Source organism: Ovis canadensis, chromosome 1 (genome assembly GCF_042477335.2).
Source record: "Ovis canadensis isolate MfBH-ARS-UI-01 breed Bighorn chromosome 1, ARS-UI_OviCan_v2, whole genome shotgun sequence".
NCBI classification, from domain to species: Eukaryota; Metazoa; Chordata; class Mammalia; order Artiodactyla; family Bovidae; genus Ovis; species Ovis canadensis.
This window is the reverse complement of record NC_091245.1, coordinates 123,630,674-123,649,091: the sequence shown is the minus strand read 5'-3', so window position 1 is coordinate 123,649,091 and position 18,418 is coordinate 123,630,674. Positions and strand designations below refer to the sequence as shown.

The 18,418-nt window shown below is 46.0% G+C and overlaps 1 protein-coding gene and 1 pseudogene across 1 annotated transcript in view; one reads left to right on the top strand and one right to left on the bottom strand.

Annotated features, from left to right (window-relative positions):
- The window catches only part of RCAN1 (regulator of calcineurin 1), a 123,439-nt gene that overhangs the window by 92,033 nt on the left and 12,988 nt on the right, over positions 1 to 18,418 (bottom strand). The window lies entirely within an intron of this gene.
- Positions 5,615 to 9,219, top strand: LOC138434025 (chromobox protein homolog 3 pseudogene; annotated as a pseudogene).

The window sequence follows — 18,418 nt, the reverse complement described above, 5'->3', positions numbered from 1 at the left end:
AACTGTGATTCACCAAAGGCTCAGATGATGGTTAGCATTTTTTAGCAAAAAATTATTTTTTAATTAGGGTATGACTTTTTTTAGATATAATGGTATTGCACAGTTATTACTATTATTACCACTACAAAGAAATGTGAACATTACTTTTACATGCTCCGGGAAACCAAAACATTCATGTGACTTGCTTTACTGCAATAATTCGCCTTACATCTAAGGGTCTGGAATGGGACCCACACTGTCTGAGGTCTTCCTATAGATACTGACCCCTCCTCTGAGTTCTGCTTCTCTGGAGAGCCCTAACTAATACAGAAGTGCAGCAAACACTTTTCAATACTCTGCTCTTCAGTGGATCAGTTGTGTCCAACTATTTGCGACCCCATGGATTGCAGCAAGCCAGGCTTCCCTGTCCATCACCAACTCCCAGAGCTTGCTTGCTGCTGCTGCTAAGTCACGTCAGTCATGTCTGACTCTGTGTGACTCCATAGACGGCAGCCCACCAGGCTCCCTGGTCCCTGGGATTCTCCAGACAAGAACACTGGAGTGGGTTGCCATTTCCTTCTCCAATGCATGAAAGTGAAAAGTGAAAGTGAAGTCGTGTCTGACTCTTAGCGACCCTATGGATCGCAGCCCACCAGGCTCCTCCATCCATGGGATTTTCCAGGCAAGAGTACTGGCGTGGGGTGCCATTGCCTTCTCCACCCAGAGCTTGCTTAAACTCATGTAAACTGAGTCAGTGATCCACCCAACCATCTCATCCTCTGTTGTCCCCTTCTCCTCCCACCTTCAATCCTTCCCAGCATCAGGGCCTTTTCTAACGAGTCGGCTCTTCACATCAGGTGGCAAGGTATTGGAGATTCAGCTTCAGCATCAGTCCTTCCAATGAGTATTCAGGATTTCAATACTTAACCATTTTCCTTTGCTTACCACTTTCTGTTCACACCCGTTTCCTGTGTGAAGGTCCCCCGTTCTTTCTGCTGAGGCCTCTGCACCAGCCACCCCCCTGCCTGGAACTATTTGCACCCTCAGACCTCAGTTTAGACGTCATCTCCTCAGAGAACCTTCTGGGCCCCCATTAAATCCTTCCTGTCCCTGCTCCTCATAGGTCCTCATTTGCTTTACTTGTAGCAGAAATCATAATCTATAACCAAGACATTTAAAAATGATCTGAGGACTTTCCTGGTGGTCTAATGGTTAAGCATCTGCCTTGCGATGCAGAGGACGCAGGTTCAACCCCTGGTCAGGGAACTGAGATCCTACATGCAGTGGAGCAACTAACCCCACGCACCACAACTACTGTGCCTGTGTGCTCTGAAGCCCTCCAGCCACACCCAGAGAATCCGCGCGCTGCAATGAACGATCCTGCATGACGCAACTAAGAACTGACGCAACCAAATAAATGACTCACAGAATATTTAATGAATAAAAAAATGAGCTGTCTCTGCCATGTAAAGGTCCATCCCCTGATGGCCAAAGCATGGCTCGGTTTTCCCCTGGGTCTGAGGACATGGCTAGAAGAGCTGAGAAAATATTGGCTGGGCAAATGAATAAATGAATGTCTGATGAGCATGCCACACAGGACAGCAACCTCAGGACTCTGATCTAAAAGAGGCTGAGAACTCAAACCCAGGAAAAACGTTCTCAATTCCCTTTCTAAACTGTACCCTTCGACTGAGTCTTTTCTCCACATTATCCTGACACACGGGATAGAGGACCAGAGGCCTCGTCTCCTACACTTGAGAAGCTAGGAATCTCATGGATAAGAAAAAATTGAGTCCTCATGAGGACATAAAGCCTATCTAGCCAATTACAGCTGTGTAATAAAGTGATCAGGACCATTGGATTTGGATGGTCTAGAAATTTCCGGGCATAATAATATTCTCTGTTATGGTCTGGGTGGGAGGTGATGATAAAGATTTGCTTATTTAGTAAAAAACTCATCAAGCTGCACCCTTACAATGAGTGTCCAGGTGACACCTGTGCAGGCTCAGAAGAAACCAGGACACACAGAAGCTATCTCCTTATGAAGAAGTGAAAGTGAAGTCGCTCAGTCGTGTTGACTCTTTGCGACCCCATGGACTGTAGCCCACCAGGCTCCTCTGTCCGTGGGATTTTACCAGGCAAGAATGCCGTTGAATTCCAATTCAATTAATTAATCTACTTAAAGGGTTCGAGATCCCACAACTTGGATCTTAACGATGGTCAGGTCAGTTCAGTTCAGTTCAGTCGCTCAGTCGTGTCCAACTCTTCACGACCCCATGGACCACAGCACGCCAGGCCTCCCTATCCATCACCAACTCCCAGAGTTACTCAAACTCATGTCCGTTGACTTGGTGATTCCATCCAACCATCTTATCCTCTGTCGTCCCCTTTTCCTCCTGCCCTCAATCTTTCCCAGCATCAGGGTCTTTAATGAAAACCCAAATGGCCCTCAGTGGACACAAGTTGGTAGAAAAAGCCACCATCTCATCTAACCCACCTGCTCCCCTTCACCTCCACTACAACACAGGTGGTTTACACAGCAAGCTGCAGCAGACCAGGAATCTAGCTGTAAAAATGCCACCGAGAGTGGGGAACACTCTCTCTGACCCCCTTGCTCCCTCTGCCAGGCTTTCGGAGCTCATCATCTTGATCTAATCTTCCTTTGTCGACAGATGAAAGAAAAACGATGGGGAGTTGGGAAACCCGAGAGAAACAACCCAGTTCACCCAAATATCTCAACTTTCATCCAGAAGAGAAGTGCTACTTATGGGGGCCAGGGAGTGGGGTGGGCACGGAGGGAGGTGGGAGGAAATGCCAGGCTGGCATCGCACCTGGGTGTCAGGAGGAGCCAGGACCCCACCCCTGCCGGCCCCACCTGCAGGTAGCTCTCTCCTGCTCAGCACGTGCTTCCCTCCCCAAACAGCCCCCGCTTCATTAGTGCAGGGTGATGGCTTAAAGCTCAACATTCAGAAAACTAAGATCATGGCATCCAGTCCCATCACATCATGGCAAATAGATGAGGAAACAGTGACAGACTTTATTTTGGGGGGCTCCCAAATCACTGCAGATGGTGACTGCAGCCATGAAATTAAAAGACGCTTACTCCTTGGCAGGAAAGTTATGATCAGCCTAGACAGCATATTAAAAAGCAGAGACATTGCTTTGCCAACAAAAGGTCCATCTAGTCAAGGCTATGATTTTTCCAGTAGTCATGTATGGATGTGAGAGTTGGACTATAAAGAAAGCTGAGCACTGAAAAATTGATGCTTTTGAACTGTGGTGTTGGAAAAGACTCTTGAGAGTCCCTTGGATGGCAAGGAGATCCAACCAGTCCATCCTAAAGGAGATCAGCTCTAAATATTCATTGGAAGGACTGATGCTGAAGCTGAAACTCCAATACTTTGGCCACCTGATGTGAAGAGCTGACTCATTTGAAAAGACCCTGATGCTGGGAAAGATTAAAGGTGGGAGGAGAAGGGGATGACAGAGGATGAGATGGTTGGATGACATCACCAACTCAAGAGACATGAGTTTGCGCAAGCTCCGGGAGTTGGTGATGGACAGGGAGGACTGGTGTGCTGCAGTCCATGGGGTAGCAACTGAGCGACTGAACTGAACTGATAATACCCAAGCACATGGCCACACCCGGCTGGCACTGTCCCCCGATTGAGGGGCTAAAAAAAGATTTGATAAAACCCAAGGATCAGTCTTTAGGCTGCTGTTCTTCTGAATACAACACCACATCAGAAGGTGATGAACATTTGGGGTGGGGTGGGGGAGGGGCAAATCCTATTTTCCCAGCTCCAGGATTAGTTGGCAGGTCAACACAATGCTGGGGGAGGCGGGGTGGTGCAGATGGTAAAAAATCTGCCTGCAGTGCAAGAGACCCAGGTCGGGAAGATCCCCTGGAGAAGGAAATGGCAACCTATCCCAGTAGTCTTGCCTGGAGAATCCCACGGAATGCAGTCTGTGGGGTCGCAAAGAGTCAGACACAACTGAGCGTCTTCACTTTCAACACAGTGGGACAGTTTGTTCCTGCACCCATCCACCAGATCCCCAACCAGCTTTTTCTATTTGAGCTGTCTTTCTGGGGCCATCTGGAGCCTTAAAAAGCGAACAGAACCCAACCCAATCGTCTCTTCCTTTTGTTTCCTGATCCCAAGAAGGAACGTTCTCTGGGCTGAGGCCGTCTCGTCCCTGACCAGTTTTTCTATGTGACTTCTATGCACTTAGTGATCACTAGGCGACGTCAATCTTCAATCACAGGAAAACCTCACTGGCCTGACTTGACTGGGAGCCAGGAGGACCTGGGAAGGGGCTGTGGTGCTGCTCCTTTTAAGGGCATCTGGGAGCATGAAAAGTGGCTTCCCTGGTGGCCCTAGTGGTTAAAGAACCCGGCTGCCAATGCAGGAGATGCAGGTTCGATCCCTGGGCCAGGAAGATCCCCTGGAGAAGGAAACGACAACCCACTCCAGTATTCTTGCCTGGAGAATGCCGTGGACAGAGGAGCCTGGTGGGCTACCATCCATGGGGCTGGAGAGAGTCAGACAGACTGAAGGACTGAGCACACACTCACAGGGGCATGAAGACAGGATCGAGCCCCAGGTTCTAAGCAGAGGGGCCTTCGGCACACAGGGGGTCCACAAGCAGTCACGTGACAGGGCTGGATCGGCTGGGCTTCTCTCCAAAATGAGCTAAATTTTCCTTCACTTAGATTTCAATAAAACGTTAACTCGAGTTTACATGGACCGGGTCTTCATATGAGGACCTCAATCCTGCTCCAGTTGCAGAGAAGATCACTGAGACAGTTTCATACGAGAAACCTGATCCTAGAGGGAGGTGTGAGAGTGAAGTATCAACAATTTTAGATTAAAAACAAATGCTCAGATACTGGCAATTTTGTGTGTTTCAACACAAAGCAAATGAACTCTCCCACCCATCAACTGTGTGCTTGCAGAGTGCTGGACAAGGCACAACCTGTGTTTACCACATGCAAAGCTCACCATCGCTGGACAGATCCCTGAATGCATCATCACAGATTATAAAATACTTATTACGAATAATATTTGGCTGATGACATGGGCTGAGGTGCGACCTCAAATCACAAGCTTCCTTTTAGGGAAGTTATGAAGGGATGCTAAGCAGGCTGGTGTTACTGCTGTCTTGTAAGGATGGGAAGGTCCTCGTGCGTGAACCCACTCGGCTTCTCTCTTAGACAAGGGATGGGGGGAGAGGCAGCCTGAACTGGAATAACTGTGTGGGTTTTGTAGGTGTGGACACAGAGCCTCCCAGAGGCTGGGGAACTGGGCCTCAGTGAGATGTACCCAGAGAACAGGTGTGCATGGTTTTCAGAACAGGAGATAGGGTTCAGTGAATACAGAAATGGGGAAACATCTGGGAAACTGAGAAGAAAACTGCTGTGGGTGTTCTCCTTCATGGAAGTTCTGGGCCAGTTTCTGCTTTCCTGGGTCTTCCCATCTAATACATGGGAGCTGCCCAGTTGTCCCCTTGATGGATGCCTGTGGAAGGTTCCTGCATGCCAGACCCAGACAGGAGGAACCAGGTGCAGCCTCGCCCTCCATGCAAGGAAAACACTGCCACTCTACACTTGGTCTTTTATGTTGTTGCCTTTTTTTTTTTTTTTTTTTGGCTGCACCACGCGGCATACAGAATCTTAGCTCCCTGACCAGCGACTGAACCCGCACTCCCTATAGAAGCATGCAGTCTTAACCACCGCACTACCAGAGAAGTTCCTACCCTTGGTTTCTGATTGAGGCTGGAAGGCTGGGGGATGGACACCATCTACCTTCTCATCCCCTTACTCAGCGCCAAGGACACATGATTGTTTTCAGTCACTGCAGGCCAGAAGAGGGGCAGAGATGTTATGTATCGACTGATGGACTCAGGTGAATTTCGGTCCTGACCCTTGAGTCGGACAGTGGACCTGCCTAAAACAAACAGTCCAGCAGCTGAACAGGCAAATGATAAGAACTGTCCAGAGGAAGTAAGCCAGAGGAAACAAGGCCAGTCAACACACGTGTGGGAAGACAGAACAATTTTGTAGTCAGAGATGCGGCTAAAGAGAAAAAGAAAGAATATGAGAATGTTCTGTGGGACAGAGGAGCAGAGAGGCACTCCCTTTAGGGGAGCCTGGAGTTCCTTAAAGTCACTCAACTTGATGGGTGATGTGAGGGGGGAGGAGGGCAGGGTCCAGGGGCTGGGACTGGTAAAGCCTCTAGGTGCCAGGGAGGAGCGGGGTTTGCAGTCAGGGCCTTGGGTGTGGCGTCTAAACCCCAGGTAGGCTACTGGCCTGTACACTGACTCTCCAGGCCTCAGCATCTTCACACAGCAAGTGAGTACTTCCCAGAGATGCTGGCTTCAGGCAAAGTGAGGAACCAGAGCGGAGAGGCGGTCGGGGTAAGGGGAGAGTGGTTAAGAACCCAGACTCTGGGTTCAAGTCCTGCCCCCACCCCAACTTAGCTGTGCAGTGATGAGCAGGCTCCTTGGCCTCAGTGACTGCATCCATCAAATGGGAACAAGAACAGCATCTCCGGTCTGGGTCTGTGTGAGGATGAAATCCATCCACGTTGCTAAGCATGTACGACAGTGCCTGGCATGGAATACACACCACATAAGCATTTGCTTCAGCGCCCCCCAGTGCGTCCCTTGCTCTGGGCATTGGCACAGAATAGGTGCTGCGTAGACAGTGGGTCAAGTCACCGGGGCTCCATTTCCCTTCTCTCAATGGTGCTGAGAGGCAGGGGAAAAGATCATCCCAGGGGGAGGAAAAGTTACCCAGTTTTTAAGAGAGTTCTCCAAGATTTTTCCCTGATCATGGGGGGGAAAAAATGGAGCAACATCCACAGAAGGACTAGAATCCTAGATGTGCTGTGTTCCGATCAAGCTGAGTTTGACCTTTTAGCAGATTACTGACTCTGCGATGAGTGTACACAAGCCATGTATTCATTGCAAATTCCAGCTCATGGGGGCCAGGCTCTGCGGGCGGGTGCCGTCATCAGAGCCATGTGGAAGCCTGGGCCAAGAAAGAGAAACATGGTGGGGGGTGTGATCAGGCTTCCGGGAGGCAGGCCCTCCTCCCGCCTGAGGAGCTGACACCCCAACAACTCCAACGGGGGTCAAAGGGGCAGGACAAACCACCCCAAGGGGCCTGGGACCCACGGTCAGATACACCAGCCACCCCTCTGCCAAGCCGGGTTGTATGTGTGATGCAACCGGGAAAGGAGACTCTCTGGGGCCAGGGGGTTCAGCCATCCACGTACATCCAGGCAGTGCTCCCCAAATCTGTCAGCATCTAGAGCTTCCCTGGAAGGGCAGAGGGGGACTGGGCCTGGGGGTGTGTTACCTGCCCTTAGGATGGGGACAGTCATCATGTCTTTCTGTGGAGGGTGTCCTGGCAAGGCAGGCCCTCTAAGTTTGCTCCATCTAGGGACTCACACGCTTCTCACTGGGAGCCCTGGGAGGGGCCCTGAGGGTGATCACCCCCATTTTCCAGGCAGGCAAGTCGAGGCACAGACCGGGTGGAGCGTGGCCCAGCCTCGTGGAAGGAGGGGCAGAGCTGGGCTGGACCCCAGGCAGTCCTGCACTCTTAACAGCTAAGCTGACCGTGACCAGAGAAAGGGGAGAATTCCTTCCAGTTACCCCAAGACTATATAGTCCATGGAACTCTCCAGGCCAGAATATTGGAGAAGGTGGCCTTTCCATTCTCCGGGGGATCTTCCCAACCCAGGGATCGAACCCAGGTCTCCCACATTTGCAGGAGGATTCTTTACCAGCTGAGCCACAAGGGAAGCCTTTCTAAGATGATAATATATATACATGTGAAGTGAAAGTCGCTCAGTTGTGTCCGACTCTTTGCGACCCCGTGGACTATACACAGTCCATGAAATTCTCCAGGTCAGAATACTGGAGTGGGTAGCCTTTTTCCCTTCTCCAGGGGATCTTCCTAACCCAGAGAGCGAACCCAGGTCTCCCACATTGCAGGTGATTCTTTACTGTCTGAGCCACCAGGGGGAAGCCCAGTAAAGGGGCAGGGAGGAATAAATTGGAATATTTGGGATCAACACATACACATAAAGGAGGTACCTAATAAGGACCTGCTGTAGGGCACAGGGAACGCTACTCAACACTCTAATGGCCTATATGAGAAAAGAATCTAAGAAAAAAAAAAAGTAGATATATGTGTATGTATGGCCTTCCCTGGGGGCTCAGCGGTAAAGAATCTGCCTGTAGCCCCTCGGGTGTGATTGGAGCTTGAGGCGCCAGGGCCGGAGACACCGCAGACCCAGGACCCGGAGCAGCTCAGAGGCGGTGAATAATAGCTCTTCAAGTCTGCAATAAAAAATGGCCTCCAACAGCAAAAGAGACACAGAGGTGTAGAGCGGACTTTTGGACTCTGAGGGAGAGGGAGAGGGTGGGATGATTTGGGAGAACGGCACTGAAACATGTATACTATCATGTAAGAAACGAATCGCCAGTCTATGTTTGATACAGGATACAGGATGCTTGGGGCTGGTGCATGGGGATGATCCAGAGAGATGATATAGGGTGGGAGGTGGGAGGGGGGTTCAGGATTGGGAACTCATGTACACCCGTAGCGGATTCATGTCAATGTATGGCAAAACCAATACAGTATTGTAAAGTAAAATAAAGTAAAAATAAAAATTTTTTAAAAAATGGCCTCCAATAAAACTACATTGCAAAACATGGGAAAGAAGCAAAATGGAAAGAGTAAAAAAGTTGAAGAGGCAGAACCTGAAGAATTTGTAGTAGAAAAAGTACTGGATCGCCATGTAGTGAATGGGAAGGCGGAGTATTTCCTGAAGTGGAAGGGGTTTACAGATGCAGACGGTACTTGGGAACCTGAAGAAAATTTAGATTGTCCAGTTAACTGAAGCATCTAATTCTCAAAAAGCTGGTAAAGAAAAAGATGGAACAAAAAGAAAATCTTTGTCCGACAGTGAATCTGATGATAGCAAACTAAAGAAGAAAAGAGATGCTGCTGATAAACCGAGAGGTTTTGCCAGAGGTCTTGATCCAGAACGAATAATTGGTGCCACAGACAGCAGTGGAGAATTAATGCTCCTCATGAAATGGAAAGATTCCGAGGAGGCGGAGTTGGCACTGGCAAAAGAGGCAAATATGAAGCGTCCTCAAACTGTAATTGCTTTTTATGAAGAGAGACTAACTCGGCATTCTTGTCCAGAAGATGAGGCTCAATAATTATCTGCATTGCCTTTTATATATATTTATATATATATATATATAAAATGTGGGTCTTGGTTTTTTTATTTATTAGTGTGAAGAAATAACATTCTAATGAAAATCAGGTTTGATATGTTTGTTTTGAAGTAATATTGGGGAAGTTACATTGTTTGTTTTTTTTCTTTTTTTCATCTGTAGCACTGGTTACTTTGAACAAATAAAAGCTTTCTGTAGCTGCCTCCTTCAATAGGAAAAGAATTTGATACCATGGTATATTATTTCCTCAGCATTACAGAACAGTTTTTCTAAATGTTGGAGGAAATCTCCATAGTCATTACCCAATCAGAATTTAGAATTTGCATTTAACTCATATATGCCTGAGGACCATTCTAAGTTTTTTATATGTGTATACATAAGAGACATATGTAAATGGATTGGGAGTTAATTTTTTGTTGTGGTTTTTGTTTTGGTAAATACATGGATAAGTCCATGTTCTGGAATTACATCATTTTGAACAATATAAGAAATAACTTCAACTTAGATTGAAAATTTAAGTCTTAACCTTTCAAGTTAAGTAATTTTGTAATTAATTAGACAAATTAAGGAGTTTAAATTGGGTAATTTTTTAAAGCATCCCTATCAGAATCTGCATCCATATCTGCACATAAACCTTCCCAACAGAATGAAAAAAGTATAAAAATTCTGGTATGTTTTAATATAGCAAAGCAAAATTTAGTTAAATGGACACTTGATGGTTCCTTTTGGTGAACCATTGTTTTACAAGAAATTGAAGTCTCTGTGCTATATTTAGGAAAGGTTGTGATACATGGGATGTCTCAGATTTGTTCTTGGAAACCTAATCAGATAGTTTTAAAATAGTGGCATTTTACGATCTACAAGAATAAATGAGTGAAAAAACTTTCCTAAAAAAAAAAAAGAATCTGCCTGTAATGTAGGAGACATGGGGTTTGATCTCTGGGTCGGGAAGATCCCCTGGAGGAGGAAATGGTAACCCACTCCAAGATTCTTGCCTGGGAAATCCCATGGACAGAGGAACCTGGTAGGCTACAGTCTAAGGGGTTGCAAGAGTCAGACGTGATTTAATGACTAAACTGCCACCTCCGTGTATGTATATAATATATAGAGCTGATTCGCTTTGCTATGCACCTGAAACTAACACGTCACTGTAAATCAACTGTATGTCAACAATTTTTTTTTTTAAAGAGTTCCTTCCTGGGTGGGTCCCTCCTGCCTCCATTGAATGAGTGGCTAGAGGAGCCAGCTAAGGAGGACCCCAGCAGTGACCCTGAGTGACTGACCAGGAACCCCCAGGGAAAAGAAAGGGCTGGCAGAGGCGGGAAGAATTACAAGTGCCCCAACAGCAAGGCCGTGGGGCCCTTCAAGACTCAGAGGTCCTCCCTCTGCCCTGGAGTCCCCGGTTGAGGGCCTTCTCGAAGGCTCTGCTTTCTTTATCCCCCTCCCTGACTTGCAGGACCTGAGTTCTCTTAGGGTTTAGATTAGCCAAGGGGCAAGAAGCAATGCCCCGCTGTCATGCTGGAAGCACTGATGTTTACAATCTTTTAACGATGGGACCAGAAGACAACGTGAACTGAAAGGGCACAGAACGGGTGTTCCTGAGGATGCCGGAGCATCTTAGACATCCTCAGGTAGTTTAAGGATGTTCTGATCCCACCGGCAGAGAGGCCAGACACAGCGCCTGGACCCACTGCACCTGCCCTTCTCACGAGAGAGCCTTGGCCCTGCAGGGAAAGACCACAGAGCTGAAAATTCTATATCTGCACCAGCCCAGAAGCCAGACTCCTCCAGACTTAGTGGAGAAGTCAGTGGGTTAAGATGTGTTTATCAAAGGTGTGTAAGTCGGTACACACCTGGACTTCGGCTGTCATAGGAAGAAGGGACGTGGGAAGTGAGGAGTTAAGAGGAGGGTCAAGCACAGTGAGAAAAGCCAGAGACAAGAACGGGGAGCCTGGCTTCTTCTGTTTAATCATGAACTTGCTGTGCGAGGATCTGAGGCCAGCCTCCACCTCTCGGGGCACAGCGGGAGCCGCCAGGTCCTTTCTGTGCTCACGTCCTAGGCTTTCACGCTATTTAGGGCTGAAGAGCCAGTGCTGCCCAGTGCTGGACCTAATAGCCACATGTGGCTATTTCAGCTAAACTAAGGGACTTCCCAGTGGTCCTGTCATTAAGACTCTGTGCTCCCACTGCAAGGAGCACAGGTTCAATCTCTGGTTGAGGAACTAGGAACCCATGTGCCATGCAGCATAACATAACATAAAAAAATAAAAAAAAATAAACTTATACAAAATTAAGAACTCAGTTCCTTAGCAGCACTAGCTGCATTTTAAGTGCTCAATAGTTGATCATGATTTAAATTAATTTTAAGTAAATTAATTAATTTAAATGAAATAAAATTTAGCTTCACAGGCACAGCCACGTCTCAGATGCTCAGCGGCGATCACGTGGGACAGAGCAGACACAGAAGATTTCCATCAACACAGGGCGCTCCATCAGCAGCATCCAGACTGTGCAGACAGAGACACAAGGTCCAGAAAGTGTTCTTGAAAGATGCGGTGCTTGTGTATACCATGGAATACTACTCAGCCATAAAAAGGAAGGACATTTTTGCCATCTGCAACCACACAGATGAACTTGCAGGGTAAGTCACTTAACACTAAGTGAATTAAGTCAGACAGAAACACTGTGTATCACTTACACGTGGAATCTGAAAGTTAAACTAGTGAATATAACAGAACGGAAACCAATCCCAGATACAGTTGCCAGTGGGGAGAGGGACAGAGGCAGAAGCAATAAAGGTATAGGGGATTAAAAGGCACAAACTATCATGTATAAAAGCTACGAGGATATATTTTATAACATGAGCAATATAGCCAATACTTTATAATAAGTACAATTGGAGTATAATCATCAAAAATTGTGAATCACTACATTGTACACTTATATAATATTGTACATCAACAATACTACAATAAAAATGCTTTTAATGTTCTTGAGGTCACTTCTTTTTCTTTGTTTTTATAGTCCAGAGAACTTTTATTTTTTCACATCTATTATGTAATGAATTCATAGCGAATGGGTTCCAGCAGCTCAAGCTCCTTTTTTGCAGGTTTCTATAAAGTGTGTTTCTCTGGGTGGAACCAGCTGGAGCTTCAATTAAACCCAAGTATCTTCCCCTTTGGCTTTCTTCTTTTCCCAATCATTTCCCTTCCCATGTTTCAAGAAGCTATCTAGACTCTTAGAAAGCCTAATAGGCTCAGTGTGGACATTAATTGTCCTGGTAGGAATCATACCCTTAAATTGCCTATTTGCCACAATCCCAACAGTACGCCAGGTCACACGGTGGGCTCTTCCAGTCTTGCCGTGGGAACATTTGGGGGCATCCCATTGTCAACAGTGCCCACAAGTATCAAGTTCCCTGATGTCTACAATATTACCTTTTTTGTACATTTGCACATGTGTGGCCAAAGGAATGGATCCGTGTTTTCTAAGAGACCTAGAGAACACAAAGCCGGTGCCTTTCCTCTTTTCCTTTGCGTTGTTGGTCAGTCTGGTGAACTACTGGAAAATGATGACTTTGGCCAAAAGGCTGAAGTCACTTCCTTAGAAGGAGAACTGAGTGCTATGCAAGAGAAAAGCAACGAGACAGCTGGGTGTATCTGTTGCGGGTAACCGGGTCTAGGACAGGCAAGTATTTGTCAGAGATACCAGAGGTGAGTTAAAACACCACACTGCCTGGCCAAGGTTAAGGTCAATGGTGGAACACCAGCACATTGCCCTCAAGGCAGGCCACAACAAAGATGACACCTGCTGCTCCTGTAATCTAGTGTCCAAGTGCCATGTGGATAAGAGAAGAAAACAGAAGTATTATAAAGAGGATGGCAAGACTGTCACTATTTGCAGATGATGTGATTTAACACCTGCAAAATGCAGAAGAAACCATAAGAGGCTTTAGTATGGCAGAGGGTTACAAAATCAATATGCAGGAAACAACAATCCCTTTACATGAAAGGAGAAGGACATATAATGGAAAAGGAGATCTCATATTTTAATATATTTCTTAAGCTTACATGGAAATATTTTCACTGAAAAATCTAAAACATAAAAACAAACTAAAGAAATATATAAGCGATCTATGTGAAGAATATACATATGCATATGGAAGATGCCAAACCTGCACATATGGCATAAAAGATGGCTTAAGTAAGTAGAACAACACTGTGTGTTAGCCACTCTGTCAACCCCATGGACTGTAGCCTGCCAGGCTTCCTGTCCATGGAATTCTCTAGGCAAGAATACTGGAGTGGGGTGCCATTTCATCCTCCAGGGGATCTTCCCAATCCAGGGATCAAACCTGGGTCTCCCGCATTGCAGGCAGATTCTTTACCATCTGAGCCATCAGTGAAGCCCAGAACAACATTATAACATAATATATAAAGATGTCAATTATCCCAAAGTAACTATCAACCCAAAGGAATCTCACTCAAAATATCAACAAGGTTTGGTCGTTGCGTTTTGCTTTCACTCTTTGTAGGGGCTTTCCTGGTGGCTCAGAGGGTAAAGAATCCTCCTGCCAGTGCAGGAGACCCAGGTTCGATCCCTGGGTTGGAAGATCCCCTGAAGAAGAAAAGAGCAACCCACCCCAGTATTCTCCTCATTCTCATCAGAATCTCATGGAATGAAGAGCCTGGCGAGCTACAGTCCAAAGGGTTGCAAAGAGTTGGACACAACTGAGCGACTAAGTATGCACGCATGCAGAGTGTTTACACTGCGAAGGTTATGTGCAAATATGACGTCATTTACCATAAAAGACTCGAGCTTCTGTAGATTTTGGTAACCGTCCGTCCTGGAACGGGTCCCCCATGGACACTCAGGGAGGTCTGTGTAAGGATGCTCCTCAAAATAAGAAAAAACAAAACCAAAATACCCAACCTAGAAACAAAATAAATGTCTACCAGTAGGAACTGCTGGGACTTCCTTAGGGGTCTAGCGGCTAAGACTCTGAACTCTCACTGCAGAGGGCATGGGTTTGATCCCTGGTCAGGCCACATGGCATGGCCAAACGTCTAACAAAAACAGAAAAAAGAACTGCTGGTTAAATTACATTGCATTCTTATTAAGAAATACAAGGCAGTTATCAAAAGAAATGCATTGAGTCTATTGAAAGATGTCCAATATTTTAAGAAAGCAAGTAGCAAAAGAGTGTATATAATATGATATTTATAAATACATACACATGGTGTATATAGACTATATATGAAAGAGTACAATAAAACCTAGAGGTTATTTCTAAGAAACAGAATGAGAGAAAAGGATGAGATATTTTCAATCAATGCTTTTATTTTAATGACCAAATGTAAATTTTATAAAGAATTAATCTTCAAAGCACAAAGAAGAACTGATACAAAGAACTGACTCATTGGAGAAGACCCTGATGCTGGGAAAGATTGAAGGTGGGAAGAGAAGGGGACGACAGAGGATGAGATGGTTGGATGGCACCACTGACTCGATGGACATGAGTCTGAGCAAGCTCCAGGAGATGGTGAAGGACAGGGAAGCCTGACGTTCTGCAGTCCATGGGGGCAGGGGGCGGGGGCAAAGAGTGAGACACGCCTTAGCGACTGAACAGCAACACCCGGGCACAGTGTAGACGTAAATACAACGGTGAGTAACTTCTTGCTAAAGTCTGACTGGAAGGCTGGATGAAGGCTGAGTTATCCTGGACTGAAAGCACAAAGAAAGCGCTCCGAACCCATCTCTGTTAGCAGTCAGCAGATGCTGAAATTCCGTACTCTTAACTCCAACGCGGAGGGTGAGCCTGAACTCCTGATGTTGGCCAACTGGCGTCCGGCTCAGCCGCTGAAAAACAGACAAGTCAGAGTTTTCCCCAAATAAGGCGGCCCCGGGGCGGCGTCCAGGGGAGAGCCTTTGGGCCTCCCTTTAGCTTAGCACAAGCCCACCTTGGGGAACTGGGCCCTCGCTGCTTTGCATCTGGCTTTCTAGACCCTTCATCTCTCACCTGACGTGCTTACTACTAAAATGTGAAAACCTAGACCAATTGTCATGATTGACAGATTTGCTGTGACTGGTGCTTTGCTTATGATAGTAGCCTTTATGTGACAGAGAATATAAGAACCTTGATTTTGCTCACAAAATGTGGGGTAATGAGTACTCACGATGGTTCAGTAAAATGCTATTTTTAAAATATAAGAAGGTAGGATGATTGAGTGCAAATCTATATACGAGGATAAATTGAACTGTGGAATATAAATCAGGCAAAATAGTCTTGATCTATGTAATGTAAATCAGATCAACGTTTGTGATTCCAAGATGGTATAATAAAGAAAAACTTTAAATTCTATATATTTGTAGCAATGGTATCTTAATTACACTATGATTTAGTGACTTTTGAACTATACAGATATAAATGAATTATCTATAAAAACTGTTATAGTTGTGATACAGAGTATATTTCCATTCAAATAATATAACAATAAATACTGTATTTTAGATACATTCTCTAATAAAATTGGAATTCTAAAAAAAAAAAAAGAAAGCGCTCCAAGAACTACGAGCCCAGACCACACCGTGCTAAAGCCCTTCGATCCAATCTTCAGCCCCCAAGGGTGCCGCTCTCTGATGTAACCATCTGGAATGGCTGACCTGGGGACAGACTGTGGGTGCCATGCTGCTCCAGGGATAAGACTCAAGTTTTTAAAGACTGGTTCATGTAATTAAAAGCACAGCAGGCTACTGAGTACTAAGCAGACAGCATACATTTCATTAAGGAAGGTCATCTTTCCTGGCACAATCTGATGGAAACCAGGGCAGCAGTGTTCAGAGATAAGAAGCTCACAAGTTGACTTTGCCCCCTTCGGATGAGATTTAGCAAAGAATGACCTGCTCCCTTCTATCAAGGAGGCCAGAGGCTAGCTAGCACGTGGGATTCAGCAGGTGACAATGCATTTCTGAAAAGATCTATGTGTCCTCAAAAAGGCATTCTAAGGAAAAGGAGAGGGAGGGGAGGGGAGGGAAGCAGAGAGAGAGAGAAAGAAGAAGGGAGGGATGGAGGGAGGGGGGAAAACCTCACCAGCAAAGATGACAGTATATTTTTCAAATACAGGATTGTATGTGTGTGTGTGGGGAAGCCTAGGATTTCTTTTCATCATCAATAATGATTTTGTTTCAGATAAAATTGATGGTTTTTATGTCCATTATCTTACTGACTTATTTTTTAAAGTGTTTATAGTTTTCTTTGTTTTCAACATTGTGGCAACACTCAATCACGTTAAAACATGGTTTTCCAAGCATTACAAGTGATAACAAGCCAGGGCAGTCTTCTGGTATAATACGTTTCACAACAGTAGCCTAAATGTCGAGGCAAATCTAAGCCTGTCAATTTCATACAGGTGTGGGTGTGTGCGCACACACACATGCACACACACATGTGCGTATGCAACAATTTTAAAGCTGCAGAGCCTCTGTGTGCTCAGTCATGTGTGACTCTCTGGGACCCTGTGGATGGTAGCCCGCAAGGCTCCTCTATCCATGGAATTTTCCAGGCAAGAATACTGGAGTGCATTGCCATTTCCTACTCCAGGGGATCTTCCTGACCCAGGGAGCGAACTCGAGTCTCCTGCATGGAAGGCAGATTTTTTACCACTGAGCCACCTGGGAAGCCCAGCAGAACCTACTGGGCTAAGATAATGTAGGCAGCATCTGGAGGTGCCTAAAATTACTCCTGGGAAAATAAGGCTTAACATTTAACGAACTTAAGAGAGCAATGCTTTCCTTATAATGTCAATGCTTTATTTTCACTGCTGCACAAATATTTATTGGGGCTTCCCTGGTGGCTCAGAAGGTAAAGCGTCTGCCTGCAACGTGGGAGACCTGGTGGCAGACACTGTCCTGGGCACAGGCTTACGCAGCGAGCAATCTCAGATACAACAGTCTTTGCATTTTAGTAACCACTGAAATAAAACTGCTCACAGTTGGAAGGTATTATTCTTAGCTCTGTATTTATACGCTCTTTTCATCTTGTACTTTTATTACCCCATTTTACAAAGGGACTGAAGCACAGGGAAGATAACGTCCTTGACCAAGGTCTCACAGTGCAGACCGACATGACTCTGGAGTCCACCCTCGTAACTACTGCATGTTACTGCTCCTGTAACATGTCTGTACTGTGCTCAGTCGCTCAACTGTCTGACTGTGCCTTTTTTTTTAACACACATAATACCAAAGTCGGTTGTTGTCATGCCCAACTCTTTTGCGACCCCATGGACTGAAGCCCAGCAGGCTCTTCTGTCCGTGGGACTTCCCGGGCAAGAATATTGGAGTGGGTTGTCATTTCTTTCTCCAGGGGATCTTCCCGACCCAGGGACTGAACCTGTGTCTCCTGCATTGGCAGGAGGATTCTTCACCCGAGAAGCCCTAAAGGAACGTAGGCATTTATCCATAAAGAAGGTGGGCGTTCTTGGGGTAATGCCTGCCTTCTCTTTTGCACACTTTCACTCTCAGCTAAGCCATTAAAATAAAGTGAAAAACAGGCAAGAAAAAGCCCGCAAGTAAGTAATCCTGCCAGTGTGGTCCCTGTGCTATCTAGGAGAGAAAACAGAGGAGGAAAATAAAGGAAAATGAAATAAAAATGAAATGGCTATTCAATACATTGGCATCACCAACTCCATGCACATGAGTTTGAGTAAGCTCCGAGAATTGGTGATGGACAGGGAAGCCTGGTGTGCTGCAGTCCATGGGGTGGCAAAGAGTTGGACATGACTGAGCAACTGAACTGAACTGAACTGAACTGATTCAATAGAAAACCTCTGATCATAAAGTAAGTAATAAAGTCCTTGATAAAGACTAAGCAGATAATTTCAGGGTATTATCAAGTATTATCACAAACATGGCCTTGCTGTATTTCATTCTCGCCGTATCCTAGTAGGGTAAAGGACCACCCAGCCCTTGTTTTACGATATAAGATAAAGAATGTGCTCACGATCTCAGCCACAGGCTGGCTGTTGCTGCTTCATTCCAAGCCGCGGATATAGCACATTGGACTCTATTTGGGCCTCTGCACAGCTACCCTCCAATAAATGCAGGAAGTCACCCCCCAAACATATAACCTCTCTACGCCCACCCAACTCATCTATGCCACCGTCTCAGGCATGTTCACAGTAGT